Genomic DNA, 16,721 nt, shown 5'->3' with positions numbered 1-16,721 from the left:
GCCTGAGCTCCTGGCGTGACTCCTCCCAGTGATGGACTGTAGCACTTAAGCTGAAACAAACCCCTTTCTCTGAAGATTTTCTTGATCAGAGTGTCTAATACCATTGCTGCTTTTGTTCTTCGTGTTTAGCATAGTAACGGAAAAAAAAAAAAAAACCCAACAACCCAGGACCTGGTTTTTCAGAAAACCCAAACTAATAGAACAGACATAGACCGCTCCTCAACCCCTGTGCATGCACACACGTGCACATGCGCGTAAGTTAGAGGCAATTTGCTGTATTGACTCACACAGTCAGTGGTTAACTGTCCTATCATGGGTACCTGTAGCCTACAGAGTTGGGAAAGACAGTAGCTTCTTAGTCCAGGCAGGCCCAGAATGAGAAAGAGGCAAGGGACGTAGTCTCAGATGCAGAGCAGCATCCCTGGAGAGCTGCTTGTGCAAACTCACACTCCAATGCTTGTGCAAACTCACACTCAGCACTGCAGGAAACTGGTGTCTGAGGACCACAGACAGTAGCAACTGCAAAATACACCCGCGCAGAAAGGGTCCAGCCTGTGCATGCTTCTTCTCTAGTGTTCCGCTCACTCTTTTCGTCCATCTGTCTTCCTGTATGGTGTCCTCTGAATTCAAGGTGGGTCTTAGTCACTCAGTGTGTTGGCCCACATGCCAATCTTTTTTGAAAATAGATATGCTTAGGAATGTAGCTTAGTATTCCCTCAACCCAACCATATCAGAAACCAACATCAACATTCACCGGGTGCCTCGGCTTTGCTGGGGTCGTTGGTGTAGGGAAAGGAGGGGAGGTATGTGTTTCCCTCACTTCTTGAGGTTACTCGTTGCATAAGGGTACCCAAGGAATAAGCCTGAGTAAGAGGATAGCATGGGTCCTGCATTATTAGCAGTTTTAGTTTCTCCTGTCAGATATGTGGGAAGCATGAAGGCCTGTTGACACTCCCAGCCATCCAATGTTAAGTAGCATATTGCCCTGATGACTTCAGGGTTAGGATTCTTGTATTAAAGCAGGGGGAAAGAAACAGTATTGCAGGAAGCCTCGTGGCTTTGGAAGGGCTTCTATATGATAACGCTGATGGGAAACGGAGTCAGGAAACAAACAAAATTCCATACAGTGTTCCCAAGCCAACCATGAGACCAGACTTTCACCTTCTGCTTCCTTGTAGGCTGGCGCTAACGTCAGTTCAGTGGCCCTCTCAGTTTTGGCTTCATTAGGAAGACACTGTGAACACCGTTTGCCCATTTGGCCTTAAACATGCTGGTGCTTCAGTGCGTTAGAGCATCATGGATGGGAACTGTGGGAGCCTCTGGTCAAAGTCTGGACAAGGGGCCTAATTCTCAAGGTAACCAATCGCTCTTCTTCCTTAGGAAGATGAGCGTTTTCACATCTCTGCCCTAGATGGTGTGCCAAGCACTCTGATAGTCTACACTGGAGCTCATCAAGTAAGTAGCAGGATGCCAGGGCTGGCGAGCTGCCATCAAATGGCCAAGGGTTGAATGCTTCCTCTTTTTATAACTGTATCTTTACTGGTGTGCTGATACACAGCCACACACTTTTGTTTGGTCTCTGACTCTTATCATTCTACAGTAGCAGAGTGAAGTAGCTATAGAGAAGGCTGCCTGACCCTCAAAGCCTAGAGGGTATTGTTCAAGTATGGCAGTGTGCACCTCTAATCTCAGCCTTGGAGAAGGGCCGAGGCAGAGCGACCTCTTAATAATACTTGCTTAATAATACTTTCCAGATCCATTCATTTGCCTGAAAATTTCATCATTTCATTTTTTTCTTAAAATTTAATCCCAGCACTCGGGAGGCAGAGGCAGGCAGATCTCTTTGAGTTCAAAGCCAACCTACCTACATAGTGAGTTCTAGGATTGCCAGACCCTGTCATAAAGCAAAACAGAACAAAACCTACACAACCCTCCCAAAAGCAAACAAATATGATACATACATGCAATATATGTGCAATGGTATAAGTATGGGTGTAAAAATATAGAAAGGAGACAAAGAAAAATCTAACAATACTATTAGATTATGAGGGAGGGTAGAAATGGGCAGGCAGGTGAAAAGAATCAGGAGTTGGGAGAGTGTCCAGGAGGAGGATGTGGAAATGGGGAAAGGGAAATTGGAAGGGGAGCCACAAAAACATACTTTGTTTGGAAATGTCATTATATTTCATACATTATATATTGATTTAAAATAATAAATGTATAATGGAAAGGAAGACCTTTGACATACATTTGTTGACTAAGCATTCTCATGCTGTTGAGAGGCTAATGGCAGAACAATCCTCAGTCATTAGCACCTTTGTCCTATGTTTTGTTGTGTGTGTAGAGGAAGCATTCTAGCCCGATAGGACTCAACCGGGGGTATCTAATGGTGAGGGGGCCTGGGATGGAGTTTATCTGAGTGGAGACATCACATCTCCTCTTCATCTCACGCTCCCCAGTATTTCAGATGTTCGGCATCACAGACAAACGTCTATGATGACATCACTCTCTCGGCCACTATCAGGGCAGGAAATCTGCCTTTTCCGTGTGTCCGAGATGGGGACAAGGATCGTCTGCTCTTGGCTGGTGCCTCCATGAATACCGCACAGAGCTGGATAGGAGGCTGCTTTTCCTACTGTTATCCTGACAAAGGTCAGCTATTCTGTTTGGTGCTGGGAGAATCATCACGGTTCCTCTCATTTGATTGGTCCCTTTAGAGGCTGGCCATCATGTTCCAAGTCTCAGAACCCAGTGATCACGTGACACGCAAATCCGTTGCGCTGTGATTCCTGTATTGTTCCTGCGTCACCGTGCCTTCTGCTAGGCATTGTTCTGAGCGTACCAGTGCCAGCAAAGCTGAGCAGCCCCTGCCCAGGGGCAAACCGGGGCGGTTCTTTCTTTTGTAGCTCACGTTATTAATTTTCTCTCCTTGCGTCACTCTCTACCTCTTATTGGCTTCTCCACGCAAGTCCACTCCGCTAAGTTCTGGGCCATCCCAGATCCGTAGACTCGGTGGCAAATGCCTCTTTCTTGCTGAGCCATCTCCCCAGCCCTGCTTTAGTTTTGGAAGAGTTTTAAAACCTGGCAAGCACTCACGGATCGTTGGCTGACAGGAATCACGGGGATAAATAGCTGTTTAGCTGTGGCTGTTATTCTTGAGCTTGCGGTTTCTCCAGGACAGCAGTAAATATACAACTGACAACCAAGTCATTTGTACTTGGTAAGGGAAGTTACCGGCATAGGAGCTTGTGGACTGTGGCTTCAACAAAGGTGTCCTGGTGTTTCCCTTCTGATATTGACACTCCGAGAGTTTGTCTGCTGTCGAAGGCAGGGGAAGGCCTGCTAAGGCTAACTCCCCATCACAGGAGAGTGGCAGAAAGCTGATTATTAGTGACTGTAGGTGACGGAAGGGAGTTCGGAAGATAAAGGGCAGCGATGCCTGCTGAGGGGCAGCCAGTCACACATTTGTGCCAACTACAGCTTCCTGCGCAGTGTTCTAGGCTCAGCGTGTTAACGGTTTGAGTCCCATAGAGGAACTACTGGGGGGTGTTGAGCCCAGTAGAGGAAGGACCAGGGAGGTCTTTGGGTCATGGAGGTGTGTTCTCAGAAAGGGTCATATAATCTGCCAGTCTCTTTTGGTTTGAGGTGTGACTCTTCCCTTCCTGCCTTCCTGCCATGGTTTGGCGGCCACATCCTCACCACAGACAGCGCCAGTCCATCCCTCCAATCCTGGTCTTCAGTCTTAGCTAAACAACCCTTTTCTTTTTGTAAAGTTACTTGTCTCGGATATTTTGTTGTGGTGTGGTAAAGATAACACAGAGAATTGTCTTCACTCCCTATGATTTTTCTTTTTGACGTCCAGAGCTGTTCTGCTAACACACAGTATTATTGAGTCACTCAAAAAAAAATTAGTCTTTTTCTTCCAATAAAATTTTTCTTATAAATAATTCCTTTCGGACTTGGTATTGACTTTCTGTTTTAGTTACTTTGTAGCTGTGTGGCTACTTTGTAAATTGTAGGCTTCCAGTTTCTTTATAGGAAAGGGATGGGAGTGAGGGCCGGCGTGGGTGATGCTGTGTTTGTGGTTTGCTGGGCAAAGCTGGAAGGTTGTGGAAAATTAACTATGAAAAGAATTTTTTTTTTTTGGACATGAAAAATGCTTTGAACAGGGCTTACTAGAGACAGTGGGGATCTGGCATCTGACGGTGGCCTCACTTCAAAGCACTTTGTCTGGGAATGTTCTGCCTTAGGCAAAGCAGCTTCCAGAACATTCTAAGGAACTGGCTCAAGATGTTGCTATGCACAGAGGGTACGATAAGAAGATACCAGGGACTGTCCTGTTCAGCCTTGAAGAAGCTTGGGCATTTGTTTTTCCCTGTTTAGTAGGGAAAAGCCGAGTGCAAGGACTAGGAAGCTTCACTGGGACCGAGGACAGTTGCGGGGTCACCCTCCAGAGCTGGGGGCTGTTCTCAGCTCCAACCCCACAGTTTCCAGGTAGAACACCCTGTCTGAGCAGGGAGGACCTTGGGAAAGAGTTTTCTCCAAGTCCAGTTAAGTTTGAGATGGCGCCTGGAGGTTTGTGAACCTCCTCTGGGCCTTTGCCGTGACTGATTCTAGGTAGGTTTTTATCGAAGGATTTTAACGTCCAGTCTTTGTTGCTGGAGAGGAATATTCTGGGTAATTGTGAGGGAGCCAGTGTTTTAACTATTCCAGAAAGATGGCCAAGGATCTATAATGAAGGGTGATCTCTAGAATAAGTACTTGGGTCTTGGTCTCTGGTTTTTCCCCCTGGTGCCTGTGGTGGGCCCTGGTAGGAGGAAGTGGTTTGGTGAATGTTTTCTACAGGGTCTGCTCTTTCTCCCTTTGGTCAGGAGAGATCATTCCTATGGAGCGTGGCTTCTTTAGCTGGAGTGAGAGATTTGTGTATAAATGCCAGATTCATGGATTCCTTTAGAGTGCCTGGCTCTTGGGACAAGGCAGATACTCACACTGTATCATTGCCATGGTGAAGTCTGCTCAGCCAGATTCTTTCTGGGAATACATCTTTGAGGGACGAGGGGAAACAAAACAGCCATCTGAAGCTGTCATACCGTCACTTCATGATGTTAGTAGAGATATATAAGATCAATGAATGTAATGTAGCATTGTGAACTTGGATTTTTTTAAAATATAGAAACGTTCAAATCTTTTTTGGATTCTGTCTTATGAGTTTTTAATATCATTATTGCTATTCTAAAGACAACATCATTATTTAAAAACGTCCACTTTTCTGTCTTTATAATTCAGTGACACACTTTAAGATGTGGGAAGATGGCCTTAAGACAGATATTTGTGATGCCATGGTCTTTATCTGCCATGAGAGTTACTGGTGTCCTTTGTTCGGGAGTATGGTATTTAATGGCTATTTAATGAAGATTGCACTCACCCTTTTGTGGACAGGAGTTTTCGTTTATTATTATATTAGAAAAGGAATATTGTTAGAAGTTGAGTCTGAACTGTCCCCACCACGCTCATGCTCTAGACATTTTGTCCCCAGTTAGTGTCTGTGTTGTGGGATATGTTCTGAAAGTTGGGGATAGGATAGAGTTAGAGGAAGTAAATATGTGGAGGTAGATCCAAGACCATTTTACCTGCCTGTGGATTCCACCTGCCTCTCTCTGTGTTCTCTGATCTGCTGTGGTTTGAGCAGCCTTTGTCCCATGCTCCTGATGCTGTGATCCAAGCAGCTTTGACCTGCCTTCCCAGTGACAAACTCGGCTCTAAGTGAGCCTCCCTTACATGATTTCTGTTTGTATGGAGGAATCCCATGTTTCCATGTATTTTTTTTTTAAAAAAAAACTTAGTGCAGAATTAAAATGTTGGAACTTACATTCTGTCTTCTAGCCATATTACCTGGATTTACCACAGTAGATAATGGTGTCTTTATCTTAAAGAAGTACAGCCCACTTACTGGGACCCTGGTGAGGCGACCTTGGCCAAGGTTGTGTGATATTTCACAAAGTTTGAATGTTCACACTCAGCCTCCTTGATTTAATTCAGACAAGTCACCTTACTAGGCTCCATGCTGTCTCGGTAATTAGGACTATGCTGTGACTAAGGGCAGAGTCTGGTGTCTCTGGGAAAATGGTGATATCTTGAAGATTCTTTCCCTCAAACAATAACAGCATTTCAAGTCCTTTGTGAAAAGATGGCTTTTAAATATATTTCTGAGAAGGAGGAAGGAGCAGAAGCTCCGGTTTATGCTGGAGATGGTGGCCTGGATTTTATGATTTCTTCGACTTTATGCACTGTTCTTGCTCTGTGGGCTTTTTGTTCCTTTATCTAGAATCAGACAGTTCAAAGCGCACTGTGGTCACTGCCTTATCATTGTAAGAGAAATCAGTGCCATTAAAAAAAAACATGATTAAAATGTCTATTTTCAAACCGAAAGTTGAGAATAGAAATTTCCTGCCCTTTCTTCTTCTGAGAAGGAAGCAGGCAGAGTAATTTAAGATCAGTATAAATAGTTATCATGGACACTTATGGTTAACATGTGTAATGTTCTGTCAGTATTTTTAATCACAATGACTAAAGGAAAATGGCAACTTTTTCGTGCCTGCTGGGTGGTGCATTTTTTTCCTTTATCAGTTTTTTTCTCTCTTCTTGCTTGTAGAGAACATAGTGTTTCCACACTCTGTGCTTATGTATTTTATAATCTCTAATGCTTTCTGTCAGGGAAGAAGTGTTGCATGTAACATACTTGTATACAACCCTGTACCATTTTGATCATGTTGATTTCTAATGGATGCTTTTGATGGTATTTGTGGTTGCGTTGATTCTAGGTACAAATAATCCAACCTCAGTTGTAGAAGATCAGAGACTTACAGAGTTGAAGCACATGAACAAACGTTTTGAAAACTACGTTATTGTAACACGAGGGGCTGCTTGTTGGGGTTTCTGTCCCACCCAGTACCCCACAGCTGGCAAGCCCCCCAAAAAATCACACAGAGATCTCCATAAGTTATAAAACTGATTGGCTCATTAGCTCGGGTTTCTTATTAGCTCTTATCACTTATATTAACCCATGATTCTGATCTATGTTAGCCACGTGGCTCAGTACCTTTTAGCCGGGCAGGTTACATCTTGCTTCTCAGTGGTCTGGGCTGGAATGGTGGGAATGTGCTTCCTTCTTTCCAGCATTCTCCTGTTTTCATCAGAATACAGACCATTCTTTCTCACCATTATACTTATGTTTTCTTGCCATGCTGTATTTAAAGAATTAACTACTCCTATTAGTCTTTTTGGTGTGTGTTAACTGTGTCTTTCCTGTCAACACTTTTGAATTATATGTTACTGACCTTCATTGTTAGGTTGTTAAAAGCTTAGCTGCTACTGAAGTCTGAGATTAGTATTATATAGAAAAATATATGTTAGATACAACTTTGAAATATTAGAATTAATCCTACTTAATTTAAACTATGTTTCAGAGATAGAGTATTTTATGTTATAGTATAACTTTATTTTAAGTGTGACTTTAAAGGATAATCTAATTTTATCAATTTTACTCTTGACAAAGAACCAGGTGAAAAGAAAATATACCTGTGGTTTTTATCATCTATTTAACTAACACTGAAGTTTTTAATTTTGAGCAGCAGGTTCACTATTTCTATAGAGATTAAAAAAAAGTAGATGTTCTTAAGGGTTTTGTCTCTGAACTCTGTTACACCATTGACAATGGTTGAGGTCATCAAAGGTATGTTTAGGGAATGCAGTATATATTTCTATTAGTATTTATTCCATTAGCAATAATATACAAATAACAACATGTTTCAGCTCATTTACAATAATAAGTTCGATTTCGAGTATACATTGTATCTTCATGGATACAATGAACAAAACTAATTTCTGAAATGAATTACTTTTCAGATTCTTTGATTTGACTTGCTAGAAGAGGGTTGCTTCTTGTGTCTGCTTCTGCATGTAGTGAATTGTAATTTGTGGTGCCCATTGCAGTGTAAAGAAAATTGAAACAGGCCTGGATGACCGGGGGTAGCAGGGACGACCTGGAAGACCCCTTCAGAGGACCAGGAGAGCGCAAGCCAGAGCCCTTGCTGACAGTTCTTGTTTAAGATGACGTCATGAAGCCGACCCTACCCCTTCTTTCTTCAGACTTTAGAAATGGGCGTCTATGGTAGCAATGAGAAACCATGTAAACCCCAGAAGCACGGTTGGCTCATCTTGATGTCTGTGTGGTTTCATCATCCGGGATCCACATTGGTAGGCACCAGTGTCCCAGACCTCCTGGACTCTGATCCCTCATGGCCCCGCTGGTCTGCTTTGTCACTTTAGGCAGTTTCCAGGTCCTTGTCAGTTTCAGCTTTTTCTTCCTGTGTGCCTGCAGTGGTCCTTGTTTCCTGGACTAGTAACCCATATAAAAAGTCCCAGAATCTGGTGTGTAGTAAGTGCCGAGCAAGCCAGCGATTGTCATCTTGCTACCTCTGGGTGTCCTAAGCGTCTTGGCAGGCATGTCATTGCATATCACACGCCCTCAGTTGGCTGCGTGGTAACACAGGCTTCGCTATGCTTTTCTTGACTCCCGGCTTTCAGAGTAGAACAGGGTGGAGGTGCTCTCGGAAGACGCGTGCTCTGGAAGTGCACTTGGGTGCCCGAGAGGCCTGGGTTGGGTAAGGTGAGTGGATAGGGTTTTCCTGTAGATGGTCCAGCTGTGGTTTTCTATACAAGACTCTGCTGGAGAAAAAGGCTTCCAAGGCTAAACAAAGTGGGGAAATCCACTTGCCGTTAACAGCCACAATCTACCAGCTGTGAAAATGGAGGCTTGATCGTTTTTTGTTTTTTTTTTTTTTTGGTGATTTTTCTCTTACGTGTTTTCCCACTAAGGATAAAATGTCTGGGTCTAGCATTTAACTTTGTCCCTGACATTTGTTCTAGACCATTATCTCTGTAAGACTTCATTGAAAACAACTTCCTTATTTTCACAGAAAAACCTCAGGAGAGTTGTTTTAGAATAGGCTGTTCCACCAGGGTCCATGGGCAGCAGGGTGTGGTGACTCTCCTGGTTTTCCAGAAGGAAAACAACCTCACCTCCTTACTCTTCCCTCCCTTAACTTCCCTTTCTTTGCAGAAGCTGGTATTGCTTGGGAATTACAACTTAATAATTTGTAATGAAAATTTCAAAGTTTCCCCATATTTTGCATCATCTTTCTTTTGCCTCTGACTTCTGACAGTGTGTGTAGGAAATGGTGAGAGAACACTGGCTGAGCCAGCTGCTGGTAAAGCTGTAATAGTTTATAAGGGCGAGGGAATGGAATGAAGAAAGTTTAGCACAGGAGATACCTGGGTTCAGATCCTGGTGTAGTTTGTTGTCATGGTTTCGGCCAAGGTGCTTAATTTCTCTGAGGATTGAGTAAAGAAGTTGTTGAACTCCTCAGGCCACACTGGAGAAGATAGATCTCCTCCAAGAGACACCCAGTGCTAGCTGGATGTGGAATGGAGTTTTCTGCCAGAGAGGAGTACTGTTAGCAAAAGAGAGAGAAGTACAGTACAGGTTGGCAGATGTGGAGAGGGTAGGTCGGTAGGTGTGAAGTCTTCTGGCAGAAGGACTGTCCTTGCCCAGTTTTCTTTCCAGCATAAGTCATGACAACAATCTACGGGACTCTCCTCCCACCATCTTCATATTCGTTAGGGCTCTGTAGGAGAACAGAACTGTAAGAAGGAATGGATTATTAAAGAGGAATTCTTCAACTGGCTTAAAGGTTATTGACTAGGTAGTCCCACAATGGGTGCCCTACATGTTCAGAATCCCATAGCTGCTCATACCATGAAGCTGGAGGTCTGAGAAGTCTCTGGCATTGAAGGCCTGGAAGATTCCTTGGGAGCTGCTGGTCTTCAGTCCATGTTGGAAGATTGAGGAAGCTGGGTGCTGATGTCAGGGAATGATGGGAAAGATGGGAAAGATGGCGGCTACAGGGTAGACACACTCACCAGGAAGAAGTGTAGGCGGCTAGGCAATAGCAGGACTCCCTTTACCTCTGACCTCATTTTATCTGGGCTACCAGCAGAGGCTGCTGCCCTCTCAGGGGCTCTGGGGCAGGGTGTTCCCTCTTTAGTTAGTCCTTCCCTTCACTTTGTGAAGTTTTTGATTGCTTGCTGTGAAAAGTCTAGAAAAGCAGAAGCCTCTAGAACAGAGAGCAACCGATGTACTCTCCTATCTCACATCCTCCTCTGTTGGTCTGTTTTTATATTCTTAACATATATTACTGATATACAGTATAACAACACATGTACACATTAATAGAATACATCATTATAGTATGTTAATACACAACACCATAATTATTAATGTATGCATATTTTTATATACATGTAAGGGACAGAATTCCCTTTTACCTGTCAACTTGTTCATATGTCACATGGTAGTTTTGAGTTATTGACTCACACTTAAGGGTGGGAGAAACAAAGACCATGAGTTCCCAGCTCACACATCCCTTATGCCACCTTCTGCTGGCCATCCAGGGACACGATATGAATCTGTGAAGCACTGGCATCATCTCACTTTATCTCTTAGACCTACCTCGGCCATCAGAGCTTCAGCCACGGCAGGTTTAGTTTCTCTAGCTCTACGGCTCTTTTTTAAAGAGTTGAAATTGATTCATCATAAAATTTCTGTTAGAAATATCTAGGGCAAACTTGTTTATATTGATTTAGGAAAAGCACGCGTGCATGTGCGTGTGTGTGTGTGTGTCTGTGTCTGTGCATATACTAAGCTAGTCTGGAACTCATAATATTCCTGCCCCAGCCTTAGGATGACCGATAGGTTCCACTATGCCTGGAATAATATTTTTATTTTAAAATAAATTAAGTCCATCTCACATGACTGGTTAAAGTCATGGATGTGTAAGTTACAAAATGAAAATGTTACAGTTTAATCAGTGAGTCTGGAACACTCAGATGCTGGCCTTTGCCAGATCTTCATAACTAAAAAGTATCAACACTGTCAACTGGAGTATGTATCATGTTAGAAACAAAACTTTCAGATTCACTCGGTCAGTTTCCCCCCTTCTGCTTCTTACACTGCTGCACAAGGCCCTTTCCTCAAGAGTCCCGGAGCAGTGTAGATTCCCTACTTCCCCTCAGTGCCAAGGCACTGTCTCGTTCCTGTTGTTTGTGTGAAGAGAGCTGTCAGTGTACGTGAACAGTCAAGTGTGCTGCGTGGGGACAATATAAACATACAGGACACAGATGCTTCCTAAGGTTATGCAAGGTCAGATCCTAGAAGGTCGTGGATTTAGTTTAAAGAGCGGTGGGAGAAGAGACGCCGGAGTGTAGCTGCTGGCCGATGAAACCACGACTCTTGGATCCGCAAACGCATGCGCGTTTTGATTTCTTCTTTGTGGTGTGTGTTCAGACGACTCTTGTGGATTCTGTTTTAAACTCTGTTTAGTTTTAGGGGAATCTGATTTGGAGGGTGGTAATGTCATTTTGTACTACTAAGGGAGACATTTTATGAGGTGTGGGTGAGGAGCAGAGTCCCAGGCAGGGCCAGCTAGCTGCACAACCTTGGCTCAGCTGTGTGGACTTCGGTTTTCTTTTGCTGTAGAAGAGGGAGGTCAGGTAGAGGTGAATCCCTGTTTTTCAAACTGCGTTTCCATCAACACAAGTTGATTTAGGAAACATGCAGAAATGTATGTTAGTATAGACTGAGAGAGAATAAAGTAGACATGGAAGAGGCCTTAAACTTGTCTGCTAGGGCAGGTCCAACCCGTTGATGTTACAAAGTCTGGACTCCTAGAGCAGCCAGCACGGTTTAAAAAGCTGTGTAACTAATATGAGGTCATTTTCTCCAGGGGCAGGTCAGTGAGACCCGAAGGGAAGACAGTCATTCTTCATGAAGTTGCCGAGTTGTTTTTTTTTTTCTTCTTCTTTATCTAACCATGACTTGTTAAGGAAACTTTTTAGTGGTTCTAGCTTGTGCCTTCCACGGGAAGGGAAGAGAGCACTGTGATAATGAGATTATGTTCTGAACTTTGAGGCCTAAATGAGTCAGCTTGAAGAAGCTTTTAATGGACGGATGCATAAGTCATTCAATTTTGATGGTTGCTTTGCCATTTACGCATTTTGCATAATCTGCGGTGCTTAGGCACTGGTTTCTTCATCGAGTGGCCAGAGACGCCTCCCCCACCGCTGTCCTTCATGCATTCAGCTTGATGTTTCCTCTGGAGATTTTTTTTTTTTTAAAGTCTGATTGTTTGTAATTGGGACCCAGAAGCCGAAAGGGATTTTCACAATTGCTTATGTGTATGTGGCATTTTGATAGGGCAATTTAAAATCAGGCAATCAGCATGTGGAGGACTCCTGCACTCCCATTAAGATGAATAGCAATCTGTCTTCCGCTTGGGTCCTCAGTACCTGAAATTAGATCATTGGCTGAAGGTGGTGGCGGTGGGGGAGGGTGGGGAGCTGGTTTCATAAACGATGCTAAGATTAAAAGAGTTACCGGGTCCTAGTTATCTCACTGACTAGGAGTTTTTATTTCACATATTTTTCCATTTTCGCTTATGGTATTCTAAGTCAGTAAAGATTTAGGAATTTCAATACTACTCCAAGGTTTGATAAGAAAACTAAACAACAACAATTAAAAACCCCTAAACCCCAAACGACAAAAACAGCAACAACAAAATAGTCGAGAAAACACGCAGGGATACCGACATCTTCAGCCAGTCTTGCCATTTCTTTTAAAGATTAGCACTGTTTCTTAATTGCATGGTTCTATTTTTTATTTCCTTTCTTCACTGAAATTTCAGGATGTCAGAACAGGATTTCAGGTGGGAGCCAAGATGATCCCGGAGCTCTGAATCTCTTAGAGCAGAACGGTGACGTGGAGATCCGAGGGAAAATCTATGCTCAAGAAGGACTTGGCAAAGGGAAGCCATAATCCTCACGGGGGCGTCTTATAGCTCTCCGGGCGCATCCTTGGAGGCCTGACTATACAGTGCTTCTGTAAGTGGAGACAGTTTTCTCTGCTTGCTTCTCACGGTGTAAATGCTCCCTTGCGTCAGGATGGCATCGCGGCTTTGTGTTGCTATGGAAGACACTATAGAACTCTTTGTATTTAGGAATCCTTGGGCACAGAAAGTCTGGGTGACTCACGGATCTTTTATTTGGATACAAAGGGAGTGTGGAGGGACCGGCACAATGGGAGGTGGAGAAATGGGAGTTTAAGATTCTGTTAGAACTCGAGCTGCGGAGCTCTCTGTAAGTGTGTGTGCCGCATGCGTGTGCATAGTGTGTTAGTGCAGGCATCCGGCACTGCATGTGTAGAAGTCATGGGATAGCCTTGACTGTCTGTCATGTGTAGAGGTCCTGCGATAGCCTTGACTGTCTGTCATGTGTAGTCCTGGGATAGCCTTGGCTGTCCGTCTGACATGTGTAGTCCTGGGATAGCCTTGGCTGTCCGTCACGTGTAGAGGTCCTGGGATAGCCTTGGCTGTCTGTCATGTGTTGAGGTCATGGGATAGCCTTGGCTGTCTGTCATGTGTTGAGGTCATGGGATAGCCTTGGCTGTCTGTCATGTGTTGAGGTCATGGGATAGCCTTGGCTGTCTGTCATGTGTAGTCCTGGGATAGCCTTGGCTGTCTGTCATGTGTTGAGGTCATGGGATAGCCTTGGCTGTCTGTATTCACACCTTCACACCATCACCTCTTACCTTGTTAGGATGCTTCATAGTCAGACGAGAAGGTTATGGCTTCCTAGGGTTTTTGGTGTCATTTTTCCTCTTTTAAAAGAAACAAATGAAGCAAAACCAGCCCCCAAAACAGCCCACCTCACTCTATGGTTATGGCATTAAAAGTAGAGTTACTTTATTAAAATCTTTCAAGAACCTTCTTTACAGTGTTCTTGGCAGACTTGGTTTCTTTATTCTGTCACATCTGCTCAACTAAATAGTCCATAGAATTCTTGCCTCATCACGCCCATAAAAATACGGCCGTAAGAATGTTCATTGAGAGTAGCGAGGAGAGGGCTTACGTGGCCCGTAGCAAACACACGTGCAAACTGCTTTGTCTTAATGAGTCTTTGGAAGGCTGTGGCTGGGCAGCCATAGCACAGCCCGTGAGCTGGTTTGCTCATGCTGCAAGTGGCTGCAAGCCAGTGTCTTTCCCTTCAGATTGTTCACGTTTGGGTTTGAGAGACACACAATATGTGTGAGCCTTGCGAGACAGAATGTGTCCTTTCAAAGACTCCAGTCTTCGCTTACGTGTAGAAAGTTGTCGTTTACAAATGTTTGGTTCAATTGACCGAACACTGTAATTTTGTTCATTTATTCTACGTTTAGAAGGTCACAGGAGATATTTGGATTTTGAAATGTGAATTTGGGTTAGTTCTGTATGATGGCTAACTGTTCTTTAGGGATGGATACAAGATGAGTTCAGAGAAAGTGGTACCGAAAGAGGAAAATATTTTTGACATTTTAAAGTTCTCCCAAAAGTGTCAGTTTTAAGATTTTTCCAGCTTTGGGTCTAATGACTGTTTCTCCCTTGCTTTATATTCTCAGCATTTGGGAAAGAGAGAGAAGGAATGGAAAAATACTCCTGGCTGTGCTGAGGCCTCCCTGTCCTGTTCACTGGGGAAGCTGTTTATGTCTGACCTTCAAAGGAGGCTAGTGTGGGGTTTCCTTGACTCTGCCTAGGGAAAGTAGAACTCACTGTGTAGTAACAAGCTCAGGCTGGAGGGCTAGGAGCAGCAAAGGGTCACTATAGACTTTGAATGCAAACAACTTGCTTTTTCTAGATCAGAAAAATGACTGTGAGACAGAAGCTTTCCCTTTGATCATAGCAGGGTCTTAGTTTTTGGTTTAGTAATAATAAAGTTCTAAAATGGTTTGAGAACCTGTAGGATGAGCTATTCTTGGCGAATTAATTAATCAATCTAAATTTAAAAAAAAACAACGGCAGTTGACTCATAAAGAAAGATCGACTTGTTCTGGATGAGAGCGTAGAGGAAGGCGAGATCATTGAATACATGCTCCTAGAGTCCAGCAAAGAATGCACGTGAGACACAGCCATGAGCGGCTCGTGAATGGGACTTACATTCACGCAGAGGAAGGCGAGATGCTTCTTTCTCTTGTTTGAGTTTTCAAAGAACTGGTGGATGTTCTTAAGGTATTCTTGAGGCTGTGGGAACTCGCAAGGGACAGGGCGTATCCTAGAGAATAAGATCTTGTGAAGCTCAGGGTTTCAAACCTGAGTGCCCATCTGGAGGCTAGACCCTTCAGGAAGATAGACCCGTCAGGAAGGTAGACCCATCGGGAAGGTAGACCCATCAGGAAGATAGACCCATCAGGAAGATAGACCCATCTGGAATCTAGACCCATCTGGAAAGCTAGACTCAGCTGGGAAGCTAGACCTATCTGGAAGCTAGATCCACCTGGAAAGCTAGACCTATCTGGGAAGCTAAACCCAACTGGGAAGCTAGACCATCTGGGAAGCTAGACCCATCTGGGAAGCTAGACCTATCTAAAAAAGTAGACCCATCTGGAAGCTAGATCCATCTGGGAAGCTAGACCCATCTGAAAGCTAGATCCATCTGGGAAGCTAGTCCTATCTCGAAGCTAGACCCATCTGGAAGCTAGATCCATCTGGAAGCTAGACCCAACTGGGAAGCTAGACCCATCTGGAAGCTAGATCCATCTGGAAAGTTAGACCCATTTGGGAAGCTAGACCCATCTGGAAACTAGATCTATCTGGGAAGCTAGACCCAGATGAAAAAAATCAAGCATCGCCGTGACCCAGAAGTCCTCTTCTTGTTCCTCATACTGACCTCTCCTAGTACCTCTGCCGTTACAGGCTTTCAGTGGTGACTTTGTATTATACAGTTCTACTGAATTAGTTTATTGCTTCTGAAAGACTTTTGGTGAAATTTTAAGGGCTTTCTATCCATACAATCCTACCACCTTCAATGAGAGATAATTTAACCCCTTTCGTACCAATTTGGATGCCATCTCTTTCTTTATCTTGACTGGTAACTCTGGTGAGAACTTCTTGTGGAGTAAAGAGTGTCTGGTTCTGAAGAACGCTCAACTACTCACCCCTGAGAGGACATTTGCCATGGAGTAGCTAGTGGCCTTGATTTCATTGAGTTCTATTCTTTTGTATATAATTTGTTGAGAATTTAGTTCTTACAACAAAAATATAAATTTATTTGATATTAGATTTATAGATTTATGAGAGAGTTCTTATGGTTTGCTTTTGATCCTGGCTTCTTTTTGTAGCCCAGGCTAGCCCTGGACTTGTGAGGCTTCTCCCTCCACCCTGGGGATCCTGTCATTTTAGGTGTGTTCTACCATGTTTACTTGAGTTTATCATTTTTAAAGATTCATTTGATTAAAGTGGTGCCGTTAGTATATCGACATTCAAATGTTGAATTTCACACACTCCTGTGATAAGTTCCATGTGACCAGGTCCTTCTCTTGTGCTTTTAGCTCAGTTTGCTTGTACTTTGCCGCGCACCGTGCCCCTGTGTCTGCGCTCTGTGCGCTGGCACCCAGTTTGCGAGCTTCAGGCAAGGGAGCTGGAGGTTAAAATACACAGACACACACAGACAGAGAGACAGCGACACGGGTCAGCCTTGAATTCCCCAAGAATGCCCCCTTTATTGTGTTCAGGGGCAGATTCTATAGAGATAGCCACGCCCCAGCCAAACCCACCAGAAACCACTCTCCTGCCATC

This window comes from Alexandromys fortis, unplaced genomic scaffold (assembly GCF_014885135.2).
Source record: "Alexandromys fortis isolate MF-2015 unplaced genomic scaffold, M_Fortis_MF-2015_v1.1 scaffold_143, whole genome shotgun sequence".
NCBI classification, from domain to species: domain Eukaryota; kingdom Metazoa; phylum Chordata; class Mammalia; order Rodentia; family Cricetidae; genus Alexandromys; species Alexandromys fortis.
Note: the sequence above shows the minus strand (reverse complement) of the source record.